Source organism: Malus sylvestris, chromosome 7, assembly GCF_916048215.2.
Source record: "Malus sylvestris chromosome 7, drMalSylv7.2, whole genome shotgun sequence".
Classification (NCBI taxonomy): Eukaryota; Viridiplantae; Streptophyta; class Magnoliopsida; order Rosales; family Rosaceae; genus Malus; species Malus sylvestris.
This window is the reverse complement of record NC_062266.1, coordinates 26520482-26543405: the sequence shown is the minus strand read 5'-3', so window position 1 is coordinate 26543405 and position 22924 is coordinate 26520482. Positions and strand designations below refer to the sequence as shown.

Below are 22924 nucleotides of genomic sequence, written 5' to 3'. Positions count from 1 at the left end.
TTTTATGCGTGTTTGCTTCCAAAAAAAATAAAAATAAATTATTTGTAAAAAAGCGGGCAAAACCCTATAAGAAAGAGAGAAGGACGTAAAATTACTTTTCTTTTACATCTTTCTCACACACGACTAAACCAATTCAAGATATTTTTCGTCTCCTATGGCAAGAACCTTTGGCTGCGATTAGGTCCCATGCTCATCGCAAGTTACTGGATGTTCGACAATTTTTGCGTGGGTGTCCTGCCAAACCAAATTTTTTTCTTGTGCGGACTGAACTCTCATATGTATTTTTTTCCGATACAAGTAATAGTCTACACAAATTATAATTTGATAAGGCGTTACATTAAATGGTATTCTAATTAAGGCTTATTAATTGAAGGGAAATGATTAATACACACCTTTTATAACTTCCTACACACCCCTGGTTAATCATGTTTGTTGTTTTCATTTGATTTATTCAATTCGATGCCCTGGAACAAAGAGGGGTGTGGGAAAAGCTATAAAAGATGTGTGAAAATCAGCTCCCTTAATTGAAATGCCCTCTTAAAACTATCATTTAGTCTCAATTTACCCTACGAAACTGGTTTTGTCTCACTTTACCCCTTGAAATTGATATTTTCAACTCTTTTGGTCGCACTAACTGGGACGCCAGATTTTGGCTGCATGGCCCGGCAATGGTGTTGGATTTCCAATGGTAAAAAAAATTTGAATTTGAAATCTAACAGCTAGTGATGTGTCAAAATCTGGACCGTTTAATTTCCAAATCAACGGTCTAGATTTTTTGACAAATCCACTTTTGGGCTGTTGGATATCAATCTTTTTTAAAATCCAACGGTCCATATTAATTACTTAATAAAAATTGTTAAAAGATTATTAAAAATTGTTTAAAAATTACATTAAAAATGAACGAAAATTTATTATTATTTTTCTATAAATACTTGACCATTATCTTCCATCTTACACCACATTTCAATAGTGACATGTGGCGCGACGAGATTGATTTAAAATCTTATCGGAAATCTATCTACAAAAGTAGTATTTTTGGATAATGACATGTGGCCTTACAAGATCAGTTAAAAATCATATTCAAAATTAAAAATAAAATTATTTTGATTATTTTATAATAAAAAAATTTAATACGAATTGACTAGACTCTTGCCCAGCTCATTTTTTAGGATGGAGATGCATTTGGCCAATTACTGTCTATTAGAGTCAATTATTATTCATTGAGGTGGATTAAATGAATTTTGGGCCGGTTCGTTTTTTATGGGTAGAGTTGCTTAATTGAATGATAATTACAACAGTATATTATTTTTTTAATTATAATTAGAGTTAATTTCAACCATTGGATTGTTTCAAATTGATCTGTGCCATCCATTCATTGTTAGGGTTCTCCAGCCTTTTCTGAGTTCTCTCCATTCATTTCAATTTTGAAGCATTTACGACTCCAGGGAATTCTCTCTCCCGACCGGAAAACGAAGATCTACTTAGCTTGCTCGAATCAAGTAAGTGTTCTGTTCCTTTTGACATTCCAAAGAATACCCATTTCTTCTGCCTCACCCTTTGTCCAAACCCTCCATTTATTTTGGCCTTTTATCCCCACTCTGTTGCCATTTCAGTCTGCAAGTTCATACCTCAGGACTGTGAATCTGGAGCGAACTTTGCTTAAATTTAGTCGGTTTAGTTTAAGTGGGCTTCTGTGTCTCTGAACTTCATAATTCGGATACTATTTTTTGCATTTTTTTGCGGGATTGAAGAATGTTAGCTTATCTGCCTGCTGTTCATTGTCAAATGGGTAAAATCTGTAGTTCTCTGTTATCTCTTTTGTATGGGGTGGGGTTGGATCTACTTTAGTTACAGTGACTTTGTAAAATAGATTTGTTGTGAAATTATGCAGTAAATTGTATTGTGGGGTTTTTTTTTATATGTTGCTCACCACCTGTTTGATAAAATAAGAAACGGTATATTTTTCTTGCCTATGATTATTGAATACAAGAAACTGAAGAAGGTATTTTTGCGCGTAGTTCGGTAATATTTTGGGTTTTTTCGCAGAATCATGTTAACCGCCGATGGGAAAGTTCAATTTTTTTCCATTTCATATTTCAATTTGGAATTCTTTATTTGTCCTGAAATCTCGAAAATATTTCGGGTTTCTTGAAAATTTGGTTTTGAATTGGTCTTCAAATTCTTGTTCTGAAAAATTTCGATTTGAAATTCAGGATATTAGTTTCGGTTCAGTATCTCATACTGAACCAGCTCCAATTTTAACCACTAATTTGTATTTTCTTTTTTCTCAATCCAATAATAAATAATATAAAGAGAGTAACTGGGTGGGATAGTAATAATAATTGCAGATTTGCACAAAACGTTTTGAAAATTTTATTTGGTAAAAGTAATTAGTGGGGGTTTTAATACAATAATTTGGTGAGTGGAGTTTTATTAATATATAACCAGCATATGGGGCCCACATAAAGTGCGAGAATTTTTTTTATTTTTGTTTTTGAGATAGAATGAGAGAGGAAGAGAGTGATAGAGAATGTGGGAGTGAAGTTTTTTTTTTTAATTTTTTTTAATTAGATATATGTTAGGATGACATGTATGTGAGGTTTAGTAAAAAAAACAGTAAAATTTGATTATGTGAAATTACATTTCTGTCTTATATTTCTTATTCATGTTCTGTTTTAATTAGAGAGTTAAATTAGTAATTTCATAAGATTTAAATTGACAATAAGTGTTTTATTAATTAATAGAGATTTAAATTATAGATAGCTTTCCAATTCCTCCAAAAATAATGTAGAGAAAATCCAACCAACGAAATATTTAGCAGACCAAAAGGCAGGGACCTCTTAATTATATTTAGTAGACATTTAATATTACTTTAATGATAAAATTTTAATTAGAATTAGATGTATGTTCACCTTGGTCAACGTGTATTCGCATCTCTCTCCAAACTCTCTCCTATTTAAGCCTTCTCTCCCGTTTCATTTACAAATCTTCAACACCAACCCTACCATCCTCTCTCCTACTTCTCACTCTGCCTCTATTTAAACTCTCTCCCGTTCCATTTACAAATCTTCAACTACCTCTACCAACCCTACCACCCTCTCCTCCTCCTCACTCTGCCTTATTACCTCTCTCCACCGCCTCTCCCAATTGCTTGTCCACTCTCTTTTTGCCAACCTAAATCATCTCCTCATCCACCACTGCACCGCTCCATCACGTTTGACCGACCACCGTCGATTTCCACCATCAAGAGTGAATTTTGGAGGCCTAAGGTTTGCTAGATTTTTACAATCTTTTTATTACTATTTTTTTAATTACCAAATAATACTCATTTTTTGTATGTCTGCATTTTTTTTTTTTGACGTATATTTAAATTTGGCACAAACTGTACTGGACTAAAGAGATTAAATCTTTGGGTTGGGACCGATTTTTAAATTCTGCTTTTATTGATAGATTTGGGATTTACGGCCCATTTGGGCTTGGCCTGATTTTTAAACTCTCATTTTTTTTTTCGATCCATTTCACCACCATCATTTTTCAGTGTACCATTTTTCATTTCCCTCTCTATTTCTGAGCTTTGAAAACTTCAGCAGGTTGAATCTTTTTCTGATTTTCTGGTATTTTCCCTCTATGAACTTTGATTTTATGTTCTAGTTCGCAATTGTTTCTTATGAGTCTAAGACTTTTCAAATTTTCCTTTTCTTGATCTATAAGAGAACTCTAGGAGATTCGATCTTCAATTTTTTATTCTTTTATAAATTTCAATTTTAAGTTCGCATCTACATGTTTAATCGTCCTATCGGCAATTTTTCCATTCTTTTATAGATTTCGTTTTAATTTTGCAATTACATGTCTAATTGTCCTGTTCTTTTGTAAGGTAATATTTCAATGAGAATTTCGAGTCGTAATTCTAGCCAATCTGAAGGTGATGGAGGAAAATATAAGCATGAATGCTCTTATGAGCAGAGTATACAGAAAATCTTTTGTTTGATTTGAATTTTTTTTTCAGTGTTTTTTAGGTTTAATTTGTATCTGTTTTGGAATGATGTTTGCTTTATTGAACATGTTAGGATTTGGTATTATGGAGTTGTTCAAATCTGAAGAATATTCTGACATAATTGGTTAGTATTTTTATTTGTTTTCTGTATTGGTGTTTTTGTTGGTAATGTGAGCTTCTGAAATATAATTATTATTTGTTTGCATAATGTTTTATATTATCTATTTATTTTATGTATTTTTGTGTTTATTTAAAATTCGTACGAAATCAAATGCCCAAGAACCGGAGGTTAATTTGCAAAGTGTCTTTTCTTGGTGGTAAACTGAGTATCTATCATACTTTGTTTTGAGTAGATTAGATTTCTTTGTATGCAGTTAATTCTATTTGTTTTGCAAAGTGTCTTTTCTTGGTGGTAAACTAAGTATCTATCATACTTTGTTTAAAGACAAATAGAATTAACTGCATACAAAGAAATCTAATCTCCTCAAACAAAGTATGATAGATACTCAGTTTACCACCAAGAAAAGACACTTTGCAAATTAACCTCCCGGTTCTTGGGCATTTGATTTCGTACGAATTTTAAATAAACACAAAAATACATAAAATAAATAGATAATATAAAACATTATGCAAACAAATAATAATTATATTTCAGAAGCTCACATTACCAACAAAAACACCAATACATAAAACAAATAAAAATACTAAACAATTATGTTAGGAGTTTCGAACAATACCAAATCCTAACATGTTTAATAAAACAAACATTATTCCAAAACAAATACAAATTAAACCTAAAAAAAACACTGAAAAAAATAAATTTCAAATCAAACAAAAGATTTTTTGCATACCCTGCGAAGATTCATTAGAAGAGCATTCCAAATATGTGCTATGCTTAAATTTTCCTCCATCACCTTCAGATAGTCTAGAATTACGACTCAAAATTTCTATTGAAAGATCATCCTACAAAAGAAGAGGACAATTAGACATGTAACCTAAAATTGAAATTTATAAAAGAATAAAAAATTGAAAATCAAATAAAGATCGAATCTCCTGGAGTTCTCTTAGATCAAGAAAGAAAAGGAAAATTTGAAAAGTCTTAGACTCATAAGAAACAATTGCGAACTAGAACATAAAATCAAAGTTCATAGAGAGAAAATACCAGAAAATCAGAAGAAGATTCAACCTGCTGAAGTTTTCAAAGCTCAGAAATAGAGAGGGAAATGAAAAATGGTACATCTGAAACATATATATTGTTAGGGCTGTGGTTTGGTATGGGATACCGAATCGAAAACCATGTCCCAAACCGAAGTTTTTGTGAATCCCAATTTTAAGATCGATTCCAAACCCAAAATAGTTTTTGGACAAATCGGGAATCCCGAAATAGTGACCAATGCATAAATTGCCTTAAGATTTGCTAAATTGAAGTAACAAATGACAAAGCTATAGCTGACTGACCTTATGCCAAATCCCTCGAGCTCTTTTTCAATTAGACGCAATAACTTTATAAAACCTGAATTGGTAGCAAATGATGCAATAACTTCCAGACTAAATATTATGGAAATAACTTACCAACAAGAAAAGCTCTTCAGCCCCATTAAAAAGAAAAATAACAGGTCGAGGAGGAACCCATCCAGAATCCACCATTAGCCTTGCTATTTCCAGCATTGATGGTGCAAAAGAACAGAAAAATAAAGAAAATGACATGAAAATGCAAGAAATGGTTAAAATCAAGTGAAAGTTTGTTTCCACACCTACACATGAACCGCAATCGGTAGCACCTGGGGAAGCAAGTGGACTGTCAAAATGTCCATTTAACAAAGGGAACTTTAATGAAAAGCTCCCGGTACTATTCACTTTAACGAAAAACCATATTTTTACACTAAAAAGTCAATCCTGGTACTATTCACTTTACCCTTTATTTTGTCCTTATCGTTAAAACTCAAAGTTTTCAAATCATTTTCATTAGTTTTTCTTTTAACAAAACTTATGGTTCATTGTCGTGTGAATATACTGACGATATCCTGCCATTGAATACAACTTAATGTGAAGTGAAATTTACTAAACTGCAGCAAGATGAAAACATCAATGCCACTACATTACTCATAATATTCTTAAAACTTTGACCAAAACAATAGATACTTATAGCGACGGCAATGAGTAGTGACAAAACTAAGACCGGCAGCATATTGACAAGAATTTTTTATGTTTTTTTGGGTCAAATATTGACAAGAAATTAAAGTAATCGAAAAATGTGTATAGTTTACCTCATCACAACATTTGTGTGGTTTCTGTAACAAAGAGAAACAATCTTCTATCTCAATTCTGCAAGTATAAAAATTTAGGCACCATTGCCACACGAAACTCGGATAAACAATGAATAAATAAAAAAAAAGAAATAATCTTTATAGTGTATTACATGTAAAGTTGTGAATGCCAATGAATCATGTATTGGATTACTTGTGTTGTAAGCCACTAGTTTATCGAGTTGTTAACAACATAAGTAATCTGATAGTCCTGGTGAAATAAGGATTATGGAGTCTTAACCTTTGCAATTCACCTCAAAGAAATCTAATAGGTTTCACTACAAAGATATAGAATCATGGTAGGACTCAATCACTTAAGTGATAGGGTTTGATTTTCACAACCAATAATAGGCCGGCTGTGATTAAACTCTAATGATATAAATACTATGGTTAAGTCCCTGCTTCCATACACTTAATCTTTCAGATACTCTGAACCCTATTCATATAGCAGAGAGATATTATTGAAGTACTGGAAGTAGAAGACAACTTGTGAACTCAAGCCACCATGTCTCCTATCGGTGCAGGTTAGTGTCATTCATCTTCTTCTTGTAATGATCATGATGCAATTATGATCCTAGAACCATGTTGTATTAGTCCACCTTACATTACAGACCTAACATTGGACCTAGCTCGTTCCTTTATCATATCCAATTGCCCTGTAATGTACCGAGCGGCTTCGGTCAAGCCAAGACGCCCTTCCTATCAACAAATTAGGAAATTGCAAATAAGCATCTCAACCCAAAACTTGTCCCCAATCTCTCCAATAGAAATTACAATGACGAATTCAAATCAAACCCAGAAAAAATCACAAATTGTTTTTCTTTTCAATTTGGACAAAAAATGGAGAAAAAACAGTGAGGGCATTGAAAAATGAGCTCACCTGGCGGCCGTCGATCTTATGGGCCAACGCTCGAACGTCCTTGACGGCTTTGGCTTCGGAGAAGCGATCGAGAGGGGCGTAGATGTCGAGCGAGGATGATTGGATGAGAGAGCAAGGTGAGCGGTGAGGTGAGGTCGAGAGAGAGAATGACTGATGATAGGATTTTTAACGTCTATGCAAATAGGGTCAAAATCACTTGAAATACTTGTAAGAATATAAGGATGTTGTAGTATAGATGCTCATGTAAGGTCGTTCTCCTCAAGGACTATTTGGATAATTTATGTAGAAACAATTCCTAATTAAATACTTAGAACTAAAAATTCAGAAAAGAGATTATGAAATTGGGTAATATTAAAAATGAATTCTAATTAAAAACTAATATGCCAAAATAAAAGAGTTTTAAATGCCAATTTATAAAAGCACTAGGGTTTCACCATCACCTAGCAATCATATGTATTTTTACCAATTACTTATGATCTACACATGCCACTTTGAAGGTTAGGTTTTCCTAATTTATATTCTACCTGGAACCTCCAACATATAATGTATATTTAACATGCAACCCGTCCGGACGTTTGGATCAAATCTGAACATAAAAGACTCATTATGCTTTATGAAAACCATTTGAAAAACCATGCAACCCTTAAGACGTGGTGTTCATCCTAAGTGAAATACAATTATTAATCACAAGAAGCCAGCATCAATTTCAGGGAACCTTCCGATCAAAATTGCATCAAATTACTTGTCTAAAGATCCTAATAGTGATCAGGCATTAATACAATTAGATAGTTTTAATCAAGGTGATCAATAATTCAAAGTATGCATGCAATCAATCATAAGCAATTAAATAAAAATCACATATTCATGCTAAGGCTCAAGGCTTCGCCCTAGTAAAAGGAATTAGTTACGCATATTCATAATTAAAATCATAGAAAATATTATTAAGAAAATGATTCAAAACACCTTAAAGTAGAAAATCTCCAAGAACCCTATCAATTCTATATGTCTCCAAAGTTGCATAAAAGAAAGCGTAGAAATAACTAAGAACGACAAAGCAATATATTTTCTAAGCCATCGCACAAACCCTAAAACATAGGTCTCTTACTCCAACTAGGAAACTAAATAATAATAAAATATCTTAGAAAATAAAATCATAATTAAACTAGGAGAATCTGCCAAGCACTTGTCCAGCCACGTTTTAGCCTCAGATATCCTCCAAATCCAGCCCATAATAGCTTGTTTTAAAGATTAGGACGTTCTGAACATATCTCCAGAAGGCTATGAACCTATCCGAGGTCATCTTAGGCTCTAAAAACGCAATTCAAGCCCAAAACGTGACTATTCCAGCACTGCGTATCGCTCATTTATTTTATTGCCAGAAAATCATCGTTTGGTAGAAAAATATGATATTTTGACACGATCAAGCTGAGTGACCCACGAATAGGATGGGCAAATACCCATTGGTTATGTGTAACCGCAGTTACCCGCCCATTTAAATTAAACGGTTACGGTTATGGGTAACCGTTTAGATAAATACACGGTTATGGGTATAACCGTTTACCCACGAAATTTAAATGGGCGGTTATGGGTATTAACTGCAATTATAAATGGGTAACCGTTTACCCATTTATTTTATATATGTAAAACTAACACAAACCATGATCCAATAATACTTAGCACTCAATAAATTAGCAAGGAATTCATCGGTCATTCTCTCAATAACACTGCTGCAGGAATGATGATTCTCATCATCAAGGAATTCGCCAAATTAATTTAAATTCTTTGCGGGTAACCGTGAAATTGACAAAAATGTTTTAACAGAAATGTCTTCTAAACAATTTTTGTAACCCAATAATACTTAGCAAATATTATATTTACCTTCATTGGTAACAGTTTAAAATATTGTCCGTAAACTATTATTTCAATTATTGGAATGGTATAAGAACTTAAAAAACTAAAATACGGAAATGTACGATTGACACACCCCGTCCCGAATGAGGGCATGCTGGCCGTCACGTGAGAGTGACGTAACCATTTGCACAGTACGGAAGCTTTAAGATACAATTTATAAGTTGATACACCCGAAGGTGAGTCCTAATTTTGTCCATTCTGTCAGAACACCGTCGAATTCCTCGTAGTCACCACACCTTTGTGATTCCTGAACCTGGAGGGGCGCAAAACCAAAATTGAGTGGGTCAGTAAAACAATTCTTTTCCAAATCCAAACATTTCTCAAAACGTTGTAACCCCTCTCCGTAAAACCTGTATACTTTCCCAGAAATGTAAAATATAAATATACATATATATTCTCAAAACTTCATTTTTACTATCTCAACATTTTTCTTTATCAATCATGCCATGCCATGTCTAATTCAACAGTTAAGTATGGATGCATCAACAATAATCATATCAGGTGCAAGAAAGTAATCAACCGGAGGCCCTCTAATAGCCCTGTACGGTTGAACCTAGAGCTCAAAATCTATCACTATCACTCTGCCGGAGTCACCTCTGTGACCTGTACGGCCTTCTGCACATAAGTTACGCTCTAGTGCTTTCTCATCAATCATCTGTGCACATAATCTAAGGTCACCCACCAGTCGAAATCTCACTAACACTCTTCGACTGGCCCGTCGCACCCACTCCGCGTGGACTGTGCGACCAGCATCTACTTGGATCCAAGGCGAGCGTGCGATGCGGTGAATACTATAAGCACTAAACTATGGTGCAGGATTTGAGCTCAATATACATCAACATCATCATAACAGTAATTAAATACTCACCTGATACTCACCTGTGCGTCCGCCGCACCATTCATTCATATGCATCATATCTCAATTCATACTTTTCATATCATTTCATGCATGGCAATTCGATTCACATTTCTATATACTTTGCATATAATTTTATGCATGGCATCTCAATTCACATCTCAATATACTTTTCATATAATTTTATACATTGCATTTAAAGCATAATTTCATGCATTTTCAATTTCTGGGAAAACGGTAAGTATATATGTATACGGAAAACAAAACTGCCCACTCACCTGGAGTTCGCCCTACAACTCCCTAGCACAATACGCCAAGGCGTCATGACGATCGGCGCCTAAAACAATAATCAATTCCAACCTCAGAATTCATATCGATAGAATATATAACTTATATAAAATACGTCACTACGTAGTTCGATCCGGAAGATCCACCACTCAGATTTTAAATCCATAACTTCCAGAGGTCCACAATATATCTCTAGGATAACATCCTAAAATTTCATCACCATCCAACGGTCGGATCTCCGTCAATTAACAAAACTAAGTGACGGTTAACATTTTATTTTATGAACTTACAACTCCAATTCCGGAAGATCCGTAACTCAGATTCCCAATCCGTAAGTTCCAATAATCCTCAAACATTACGTATTGCAACGTATCAAATTTTGGTGATGATCCAACGGTCGGATCGTCAATTCATATTTTCACCTAAATGCAAAAACTATAAAACGTTATTTGAACACCTAACCAACAATCCTTAATAACTTTCTCATACGGTGCTCAATTTGGGTATATGAATATACCACAGTGATCTACTCGACGTCACGGACGTCGACATATTTTTAAAATAATTTTTTTACTGTAGCACGCGCCCCCACGCGCCAAGGAAGGCACGGGTCCACGCGCCCCCACGCGCACCTTCTTCTTCCTTGGGTCGCCGGACTGGTTTTTCCGGTGACCGGAAAACTGGGGAATTTTCAAATGCTTCGTTCTCCTTCGTTTCTCAACCATTTTCTTCGTATAATATATCAAATTGAAGCCCCAAACACGTAGAATCACAATATACTACTTTAAAGCTCTAAAAACCAGGAAATCTCACCGGAAAAATTCCAAGAAAACCGGCCAAAGATGAACAACGTGATCCCGACGTCCATTTTGTTCAAACGAGGCACTCCGAGCCTCCTCGTGACCTCCTTAAGCTCACTGTGAGCTTGTTTTAGCCTAAAACGTAGTCATTTAGAAGATCATGAACAGTGCCATTTCACGAGGCTTTAAAAACTAGGGTTTTTCGAAATGAAACTCACCTGAATTTGGTATCCCCGTGTTCGTGAAGTCCTCAGGATCACGATGGTAGTCTTAAATTGGACGTTCGTGGAGGTTTGATTGAGGTTGTGTGTGAGTCCGTATGTTCGAGAGTAAGAGAGAGAGTGAGAGAGTTTTCTGAGATGAAATAAGAAAAAGAGAGAGAATGAGTTACGGGTTTTAGGGAGGGAAATAAGGAATGGGGATCCCACGTGGTCCTTTTCCAATCCCCAACTCCAAACCACAAAATTTTAACCTAAAAATCTAAGTTCCATCCTTATTAAATTCCATTTTATTTTCAAAACTTAGGAACCTAGATAATTATCAACTTGAGCTTCACATACTTAGTATTTCTTAAGGGCAATTTCGTCCATTCACAGCCACGAATGTAATATTTTGGAACGGGCTGTGACAACGATGAATGTACCTATAACGGTGTTTAATTGTCAAAAAAGAAAAGAAAATTATGACAATTTTTTTTTTTAATTTTCAAGTTGTTAAAAAACATGTAGACGGTTGAAAAATGGATAATGGTAAAAAAAAAAGATAAACGGGGTTAAAAATGGTAAATGGGTAAACGGGTATTAAACGGTTACAGTTAAATGGGTATGCGGTCATGAGTATGGTTAACCGTTTATAAACGGTTATGGGTATGGGTATAACCATTTAGGCAATTACCCAACGGGTAAACGGTTATGCGGGTATGAGCATAAACGGTTATGGGTAAATAATCGCGGTTACCTGTCCGCCATAACTGTTGCCCATCCCTACCCACAAACGTCCTCCAACTGGATTTACTCCAAAATTCCTCCATTTGACCACATTTTGCTCCAGAGGAAATCGAAAGTTCTATATTGGAAATTCAATTCAAAGTATCAAAATTCTTCCAAAATTTTAACCAAAATATACTAAGAATATGGTTAAATATATAATATAAAATCTACTCATCAACTGACTGAGTGAGGATTTTATTTGGATTCAACGGTTGAGATTAAATCTCAACAATTTGACGGCTGTTACAATTCCAAATATATATTTAAAATTAAATAATATATATATTTATTTATTTTGGTTCGGTTTGGGATTATTGAACGAATGAAAATGTGAGACTGATTCCCGCACCAAAATTTCGGGATCAGTTCGAGATTGGGTACGAAAATTTTCAGGATTTTCGGTTTGGGATTTTTTCGGTTCGGTTTGAAATTTTCGATATTTTTTCCACCCGTATATATTGTAGCGCTGTAAAAAATGAGAGTTAAAAAATCAGGCCAAGTCCAAATGGGCCATAAATCCCAAATTTCTCAGTAAACGGAGAATTTAAAAATCGGTTCTAACCCAAAGATTTAATCTTAAATCTCTTTAGTCCAGTCCAGTTTGTGCCAAATTTGAATATATGTCAAAAACGGAAAAAAAATGTAGACATACCAAAAATATAAAAATACTAGAAAATGAGTATTATTTGGTAATTAAAAAATGAGTTAATTTCAGCTCACTACCTGAAGTTTCTTGGTTTTCAACATTTGGTACATGAAGCTTTTTTTTATCTCAGAGTGATACCTGAAGTCATAATTTTTGAATAGTTTCATGCATCATTTAAGGTTGCTGTTAAATTACTAGAAAATGAGTATTATTTGGTAATTAAAAAATGAGTTAATTTCAGTTCACTACCTGAAGTTTCTTGGTTTTCAACATTTGGTACATGAAGCTTTTTTTTATCTCAGAGTGATACCTGAAGTCATAATTTTTGGATAGTTTCATGCATCATTTAAGGTTGCTGTTAAATCAGCTGTTAACTGATGACGTGGCAGTTATGTGGACAATGGTTGGGCACCACGTGCCAATATAGGCCCACATAGATATTAAAAAAAAATTAAAAATTAAAAAATTAAAAAAATCTCGGTCACCCCCTTCTCCCAACGAACCCCTCCCTCCCTGCAAATGTCTCAGCCCTTCCCTGCAAAAACATAAAAAAATGATGGAAACCCAATTGCTAAAAAGGAACAACCTTTCTCCCCTCCAGTCTCTCCACTGCCACCCCTCTCTCAGCCGCCCCCAAACTGCAAACATACTAACCACACCATTTTTGACCCCAAATCAGCCCCACCCTCCTTCTCCCACAAATGCATCCAACCAAACCCACAGAACCCTACCTCAGAACCCTAAAAATTCGAACCCCAGAACAAAAAGCTTAAAAAAAAAATTCAATTTTATGAACATTTTAACCTAAAAATATTTAGATTTTGCAGATACTGAAAAATCACTAACCGACACCATGAAACTCGTTAAACACTATGAAAAAATATGAAACACATAAAATATTTTTTTTTAATTACTTTAGCCGTTAGATTTAAATTTAGACTGTTAAATTTCATCAAATTAGATCTTAACCATTGTATTCAATGAATTTATAAATATAAAACTAAATAAAATTTATATATATAGTGGGCCAGCCCCATTAATCCTGGGCTAAATCTGGCTTTGTTTTAGGTTTTAGGTCCAATTTTAACCTTGGGTTGGGTTGGATTTTTTTTTATAGGCCAGGGTTGGAGATGGTCTTATGTGTTAAAATTTTAGCCCCATATTATTAAAGAATAAATTTAGACTAATTTTTTTTCTTAAACTTTTTTAAAAGAAAAAAAATTATGTAGACTATTTTAATTTTATTTTATTAACATTTTAACTTAAAAATATTTAAATTCTGAAAAATATTGAAAAGTCACTAACCGACACCTTGAAACTCATGAAACACTATGAAAGAATATGAAACACGTAAAAGAATTTTTTTTTAATTACTTTAACTGTTGGATTTAAATTTGGCCGTTAGATATTTTTTTTACCGTTGGATTTTATTAAATTAGATCTTAACTGTTGGATTAAATGAATTTATAAATAAAAAATCTAAAAAAAAATATACATATATGGTGGGCCAGCCCCACTATCCAGGGGGAATCATGGGCTAAATTTGACCTAGAAATGTGTTTTGAGTTTTAACTCAAATTTGCCCCACCGGTTAGAGTAAGTTGATGTAAGTTTAGAACTTAAATAAAAGAAAAAAGAGAATGTTATTAAAACTAGAGTAAATTGTAGCTATGGTCCCTTAACTTTAACTCAATTGGAGTAATGATCCCTCAACTAAAAATCCATTACCATTGGTCTCTCAACTTTAACCCAATTGTAGCAATGATCATTCTAATATAACTCGTTTTGACAAAAATTTTGACGTAGTTGACGAAAATGATCATAATTACATACTTTGATGAGTTGAGGGACCCTAATTATATAAATGGTTATTCCAACATAACTTATTTTGACAAAATTTTAACGAAATTAATGAAAATGACTATAGCTACACATTTTGATAAGTTGATGGACCAATGGTAATGGATTTTTAGTTGAGGGATCATTGCTTCAATTTGATTAAAATTAAGGGACTATTGCTACAATTTACTCTTAAAACTAAGTTTGAAATAAAAGAAACAACTAATTAGATGATGATTTATTTCAATTAAAAAAAGGAAAAGAATAATCCGGTGCCAGGAGATGAACCTGGAAACTCTAAACCATGAGAATGTAGTGAGCTACACCGGACGATTGTGCTAAATTATAAGAAAACCAATATTTAAATATTATATTTAGTTTTCACCGCTCGTGTGAAAAATACAACTTTAATTACGTATGATATATAATTAAAGGAAAACTAATGAAAAGGGCTTGAAAACTTTGAGTTTTAATGATAAGGACAAAATAAAGGGTAAAATGAATAGTACCAGGATTGACTTTTTAGTGTAAAAATGTGGTTTTTCGTTAAAGTGAACAGTACCGGGAGCTTTTCGTTAAAGTTCCCTATAATTAATCCATAGGGCATTTGACTGCAGATGAAGAGGTCACCGGTTCGAACCCGGTTGGGTCTTCTTTTTTGTGATTAATTTTAATTTTTAAGCTTTTTCCTAATACTCCAGTACATAAATTACCATAATAATGTTTTTCGAACTTCCTGTAATCGTGATTCCCACTAAATCACTATTTCATTTTCACTTTCAGTTTTCCCCCCGGTTTTTTTTTTAATTTTTTTTTTCAAACCAGTTTTCTGGATTTTTATAATTATCAGGCATAAATTTCGAAAAAAAAAAACTAAAATTTCATTAAGATGTCATGAGGCCAAGCTATTGTTAAGTTGAGTTTAGTAATGATTTTGTTATTCCAATCAGAAATCCGGTATTGCAAAAACCGGGACATTTTTGAATTCCTCAGAAGATGTATAATTTTACTGGTTAGTCACAAAGAAAACCTAAATTATACTTGTTAGTTTATGACAGTAAGTAAAACATAATCAATTATCTGATACAAGATCCAATAAATGAAAAACAAAATGGAGAATCAGTTTGCCACTCAGATGGATTGCCTTTCCTGACCCCATTCCTATACCCTTCTTCAACCGGCGTCCAGATGAGCTGTCAGCACGTGCGCAACTCCACACAGCAGCAGATAACAGTTTATGTGTATCGACATTCATTACAATCTGGGACTGAACAGGAGATCCGAAAACTGGAGCATTCCATTGCAAGGGAATTTTTAAGCTACCATCTAAAGAGATGTCAGATTTGCCTAAGCTTCAAGGAAGCTCCCATCCACAGGCATCACATGCACATTTCATGCGCATGACAAGCATGTCCAACAAGCTGCGTCTCTGTAATGTTTTCGTTGTTTATCGCACAAACAAACTCAGTTATCTAGTTCAAATTATTAACCTGCTTGACATATTCTGAAGCTGACTGGAGAAACACTTGCCAACTACAATAGTCAACAATGGTATTGAAATCTATCCTATGCCGCCTCAGCGTGAGAAGTGCATCTCTTGTGTTACCCTTTTGTTCAAACATCCTCATTTTACACAATCTCGTGTATGAACATGAAGAGAAGCATCGCAGATGTGGGAGAGCTTGATCACGGCCTAACCATGGCCAACTGTTTGATGCTACGTACTGTCCCGTGGCATCAACAACAACGATACTCAATATGACTCCTTCTCCGTCTCCCCTAGCCGGGTTTTCGAGTGCAAGACCTGTAACCGCCAGTTCCCTTCGTTCCAAGTGCTTGGAGGTCATCGTGCCAGCCACAAGAAGCCCAGGTTAACCGGGCCATCAGGAGATGGAAACAGCAAGAGTTCTGATCAGAGCCCGTCACAGGGGGTCACCACCAAAGCCCAAGACGCACGAGTGCAACATATGTGGCCTAGAGTTTGCTATAGGGCAGGCGTTGGGGGGGTCACATGAGGAGGCACGGGGCAGCCTTGAGAAGTAGTAATACTAATAGCAATATTCATGATCGATTATTCGAGTTCGATGAGTCTGAATCCTCAGCCTGCGCAAGTATTTCAAGTTTTGAAGAAGACGAATAGCGGTAGGAGAGCTGTGTTTGGATCTGAACTTGACGCCATTAGAGAATGACCTGGAGATTCTACGCAGCTCCACTTGTTGGGTTTTTCTAATTATATATAGAGATGATCGGTGCGTTAATTCATTTCTATGATTGTAATTAATCACGTAGGGTTTGCTGATGAGGTTTACAGCGGTTCCTCTCTTTTTGGTTCCACCGAAAGGTCGATCCATCAGTATTTGTTCATTGTAGAATTTGTACACAATATTCATGCCTTTGTATTGTTATTGGTTTTGTTTATTATTTGGGAAATGATCTCCAAACACCATTTTTTCTCTCCATGCGCCCCATTGTTTATTAATTTTGTCTTTTATCCACTAAAATAAAGGAGAAACAAGGGATCAAAATACACTGAGTACATGATCCTTGCCTATTATTTACGAAATTTATGAGTTTGTGGATAAACAAGACAAAAGAAAAAAAAATTATTGAGTAGGAGACGGTCGTGATCAGTTGATCAAAGCATGTAATTAATTTCCTCACATAATTAGATCGATTACCAGAATTACTTGGTCTGATCTCTTGAACATATTGATCAATAAGTAATTTCAGATGGCAATGAAAATAATCAACGTAAATCAAATAAAATTTGTTCATTAGTTCGATATCGTCTAAGGCATGCCTATAGTACATAAACATGTATCAAAACTGATTTGAAAAGCTGCTAATTCAAAGTGAGTCAACATCTTGTGTTTATTGGTTGAGAATCTTTCTTCAATTAATCACTATATATATGGGTAATGTCAGGGAGATCAATTTTTTTAAAACCAAATGATGTGGTTGTAGATGATTAGATTATTAATTAAATGTCGATTAACATGCTTGTTTCTTATTTGTGAAACATCACTTGGTTTGCAATTTTGTTTAAAAAAATTAGTTTCTCTAGAATTATCCACTATATATAGTGGCAAAATACAATCATATATTTGTAAAAAACTTTTTCCTGTCTAAGCAGCAGCCACTTTTTCTGCCATACGTCCCAAATGACAAGTACTCATTGTTTAAGTGGTTAAGAGAGTTTACTCTTACATCTATATCAAATCCACCTCCCCATTTTAACTAGTAATAGCATTACCACTTCAACAAAATAATAACAACAACAAAGCCTTTTCCCACTAAGTGGGGTAGGCTGTATGAATCCTAGAATGTCATTGCGCTCGGTTCTATATCACACCTTCCATTAGATCCAAGTACTAAGTATTTTCTTAGAGTCTCTTCCAAAGTCCTCCTAGGTCTTCCTCTACCCCTTCGGCCCTGATCCTCTGTCCCGTGATCGCATCTTCTAACCAAAGCGTTAGTAGGCCTTCGTTTCACATGTACAAACCACCGTAACAAATTTTCTCTCATCTTTCCTTCAATTTTGTCTACTCCTACTTTAACTCGGATATCATCATTCCTAATCTTATCCTTTCTCATGTGCCCGCACATCCAACGAAGCATTCTCCTCTCCGCTACACCCATTTTATGTACGTGTTGATGCTTCATCGCCCAACATTCCGTGCCATAAAACATTGATGGCCTTATTGTTGTCCTATAAAAAAATTTCTTGAGCTTTAGTGGCATATGACGGTCACACAACATGCCTAATGCACTCTTTTACTTCATCAGTCCAACTTGTATTTTATGATTGAGGTCTCCATCCAACTCTCCGTTATTTTGCAAGATAAATTACCACTTCAACAATAAGAAAATAAATTCTGAACCCAAGTCGCTTCTTAAGTGGGAGGATTAAAAGTTTCAAAAAAGTCAGAACATGATGCCGTTTCAAGACATATATTAATGGAATTCGTATCTTAGGGTTGCTTTCGTGCAAGTCTTTTTTAGGATCACTTCCTATTGTCTATACACGTTATCTCAACATTAATGATTTGCTTAACTTTTTGGGAAGACAAGGGAAGAGATTTCATTTCATTGAACATGGAATTTGGTCACTTCCAAAGAGCTTCTGGAATTTGGAAATTGTACGATGTGCGTTTTGTTGAACATGTATAAAAGATTTTAGATAGATGAGTAAATACTCTTAATTATTCGAGCTACAAATCTAATATGAATAATAGTAACTAATGCAAATGCATCATGAATTTGTCCATAAAATAGTGCCTTATTATAATGTATGGATGCATGAAAGATTCCAAATAAAGAAGCAGTAACAGAATCAAGCCTACCAGGAATGGGAAAACGAGTTGTTGATAAATAAGAAAAACGAGTAGCACTTATTAGTGTGATGCCTCCCCTTCCCTTGGTAAATAAATTCCATGGGCAAAATAGTCTAAAGGATTTTTGATAAGCTGAACTTAATTACTTGGCTAATAAGATAGTATGAACAATACTTAATTGCCTTTGACTTTGCCTAAAAATTAAATTGTGTGTCTCATCCATCGTCACTAACCTCATTTTCGATCCCCCATCACTGTCATCATTCTTTATTATATAGTCCCCAATATATGGTCGCATAAATTATGGACTCCAAGGAGAAGAGTACTTTTTTTATGGGTGTGATATTCACACCTTTTTTATTTATTTATTTTTATTTATACATCATTTTAATTTTCGGCCGTCGGATCAAATGACAAAAATTAACAAAATGTGTGTGAAAAGTAAAAAAACATGTGTGGATAGCATACCCCCTTTTTCTCAGCCCATGATCTATTAGCAATAAGAGGAGGGCTATAGGATCACCCACGTAAGTGAAGGCTGATTCTGGTCGTTCTTGTTTTGTGGGTCTTACAAACATGAATAAGATCAATCATATGACAATTAATCTCATAACTCATTTGATAGTTATTTTGTTTTTAATTTTAAGTTCACTTTTGTGTTTGAAATATGAAAACAGTATATGAGTGAAGGGATGAAAAAAGGTGATAGGAAGAACTAAAAAAGAATGTGAAGGATAAAAACAAAATCTTGAAAGTGAAAATGACTTCAGTAGATTTTTGTTTTTAGTTTTCATTTGGTATGCCTTTCCCTGTACACTTATACATCTCTGCTACCATCCTTCCTCTATTCTTCTATATCCTTCATTTCTCTTATGTATTTCTCCTATATCTACACTATAGGTTGGCCCAACTCAGTCCTCTCGTACTAGGGTTGGCTCCTTGCAGTTCTACCTTCAATAAGGGTAAATATAGGAACAGAACTATTTCACGATGTTATAAACCCAACTCATGTACCACCTGAATCAAAACAATATGACACAAAAATAAAATGGTCATTGAATGACCCCTTAGCGTTTACCTAATATTGGTGTTATGTTTTAACAAGTTTCCCAGTCACTTATTTTCGAGGACGGTGATGACGTTGGTAGCTAAATAGTTGGTGCAATTGGAAACAAGTTAAGTCCAACTTTTCCAAACAATTAAAAGAAACCATGTCAAACATTTGTGCAAGACTCGTATTGAATGGGGTAAAGTGAGACCAAAATGGTTTAGAATGTCAATTTCAAGGGACAAAGTGAGACAAAACTAATTTAGAGGAGATTTGGTGGGGGGTTGATAATTGAGACTAAATGGCAGTTTTAGGGGACATTTCAATTATTAAGCCTTCCAATTAATGATTGCATAAAGAAAATAGCATTCCAACACGAAATCATATGCCTATATATTTATAATAACTCAGCAGCTCGTCTTCATTTGCATATTTCTCAACGAATTTCCTCATCTGAATGTCAATCTCGTCCTGGTCCTCGCTTTCAATTGTTACATTTAATCGATTCATTTCTTCACATAACTGCCTTTCACTGGGATAACAAAATGCTATTTTATCAAGTAATCTATTGGTCACCTTGCCAAATGTCCTGTTACTTTCGGTTCGTTTAGTAGTACATTTACACGCTACTTGTTCCGCACTCAGAACCTTAGCTCCCTTTGGTCTGTTTGATCAGAAGATATGAACAAATTAAAGTGATGGCATGGTTGGCAACTTAAGTACCGTTAATTATGCATTTTTGGCACACACCATATGAGTCCCGTATAATTATATAGAGAAACATATGTGTACGTTTATGCAAAAGAGATAAGTATTTGAAAAAAACTTCTACTTACAAAGGAGTAGAGAAGGCATTCCTCGCACCATCCAAACCGTAGAGCGACGTTAAATTTGCACTTAGTGTAAAGCCAGCACGTTATTGATCAGGTGGCACAACGGTATATATCTAAAATTTTCAACTTTCCTGCGTTGGAAGTCGTAGCATGAGATGACCCTATTTTGGTATTCTTGATATTCTGGACATATGAAGTCTTGAGCACCAAAGAACACGACATTAGACTTGGACTTATTGCAATGGGTATAAACACAGGACGAAAAAGTCCGAAGTTTATTTCCTTCCTCCTGACGCGGTCCAATATTCACTAGCTCATAACACTATACTTGAGACTCCACCCATCCACGGATTCGCATTGCTGGTCATCATAAGCCCAAAAGCGAAAAGTACCTGAACTCTCGCGCCTTACACAACAGACTCTGCCCATTGACACCCCAAGACATAGAGAAATTTTTAGTTGTGACGGGAACACAAGTGATATACCACGTGTTTTAATAGGAATGGTGGGAAATTTTTATTTTTTACGTTATTAACTTTTTAGCACACATATCCCACCATTTGTTTAGTGACACGTGGTGTACCACTGATCGGATCGTGAGGAACGGTGTTTGGCCTGTTATTGTCGCTGTTTTCCACGAACGAATCGCTCTGGTTCAGGTGTGTTTGTTCATGCGTTGCTTTATTTTCTGTTTGGTTAGGAAGAAAATTTTTTTAATTGATTGTTGTAAAGTTCGGCTCTTCACCTATTTTGCTCAGCGTTTTCTTTATTTCTTCGTGTTTTACATTTGGTTCTTTCGTTTGATTTCATTTTTTGGTTGCAGGAAATATTCGTCTTTGAATTTTAGGGTTTTATTCTGCGAGCTTGCAAGCTCTTTTTGGGTCAGGTATATAATTTATCTCTTTGCTATAAAATTTATTTTTTTTTTGGGTTTTTTTTATTGTTTGTGGTTCAATTTTCCTTGAAAATTTAAAGTTTACTTATATTCTAGAACTTGAATACAGAAGTCATAACATCAATTGTTAACATAACAGATGACTTCTAGCGAGAGACCAGTCCAAAAGGCCAAGGTATGCCATTGTGATACTCTAATATCAAATAGATAGTCATTTATCTCAATATACAAAATGAGTTATGTTGATGCACAAAATCCGGAGGATCTTGGATCAATGTAAATCCGACCGTGAATCACACAAACGCCCAAGAATACAAAGATGTATCGTGATTCACCCTAATGTTTGGGCTACGTCCACACTGATGTTGATTATGTATGTATGGATTATAATAGATCGGCAAGGGAGCTCTCTGTTGATGCAACCCTTGCCATTTGATATTTGTTTGGCTGAGAGGGTATTGCCCTCTATATTGTGAGGGATGGATCTGAGACCCTTTGGATGTGAGGCTTTGAATGTGAGGCTTTGAATGTGAGTCCTTCTCTTAGTGAAGGTGAGACTGAATGTTTCCTTAATGAAGGTAAAGGAGAGTCCCTTTTATAGAATAAGGGCTCCCTCCCCTTTTACATTTGTCATGGGCTTAAGGATGAGGTCCAAAGATGAGGCCCAATATATGGTATCAATAGGAGTCCCCCAAGTCTTCAGTCAAGAGAGTCTTTTGGCTGGAGACTTCAAATCCAATCCATGTACGGGCCGAAGTGGCTAGATGTCTTGAACCAGTACTCAACACAAGGTAATGTTCAACATAAAGCAATACTCGGCTAGAGGTATCACACGTTACGAGACTGCTCGGCTGGAGGCGATGCTCGTTGCGAGGTTGCTCAGCTAGAGGCTATGCTCGTTGCGAGGTTGCTCAGCTAGAGGCTATGCTCGCTGCGAGGCAGCTCGACTCGTGGTATTCCTCATTGCAAGTATCTACTTTATGTCGACATGCACTCAGTATGAGTTGATTCTCGACATGACTCGGGTCCGCTTGTCAGGTTAGACAAGAGATCATTGTTCGGACTAAATATTTGTCACCATAAGCATGTGGCTCAGTGATCCATAAGTTGATCAATAATGTCGGTAGGCTTCTTTAATCAGCAACAATGTCGATCTGTAGATCTAGTTGCTCAATAATTCCTGACAATAAATGACAGTATAAGTATGACCGTATAATGAATAAAAATAATTGACAAAGTTTGTCAAGGCAGAATATTGTACCATGTGCCTCCTATAAATAAATAATTTATTCAGTCGTGTGGTAA

General features: G+C 35.0%; 1 pseudogene; it reads left to right on the top strand.

Moving 5' to 3' along the window:
• The first annotated feature begins 1360 nt into the window (after positions 1 to 1360).
• On the top strand, positions 1361 to 16964 carry LOC126630380 (zinc finger protein ZAT12-like; annotated as a pseudogene).
• Positions 16965 to 22924: the final 5960 nt, after the last annotated feature.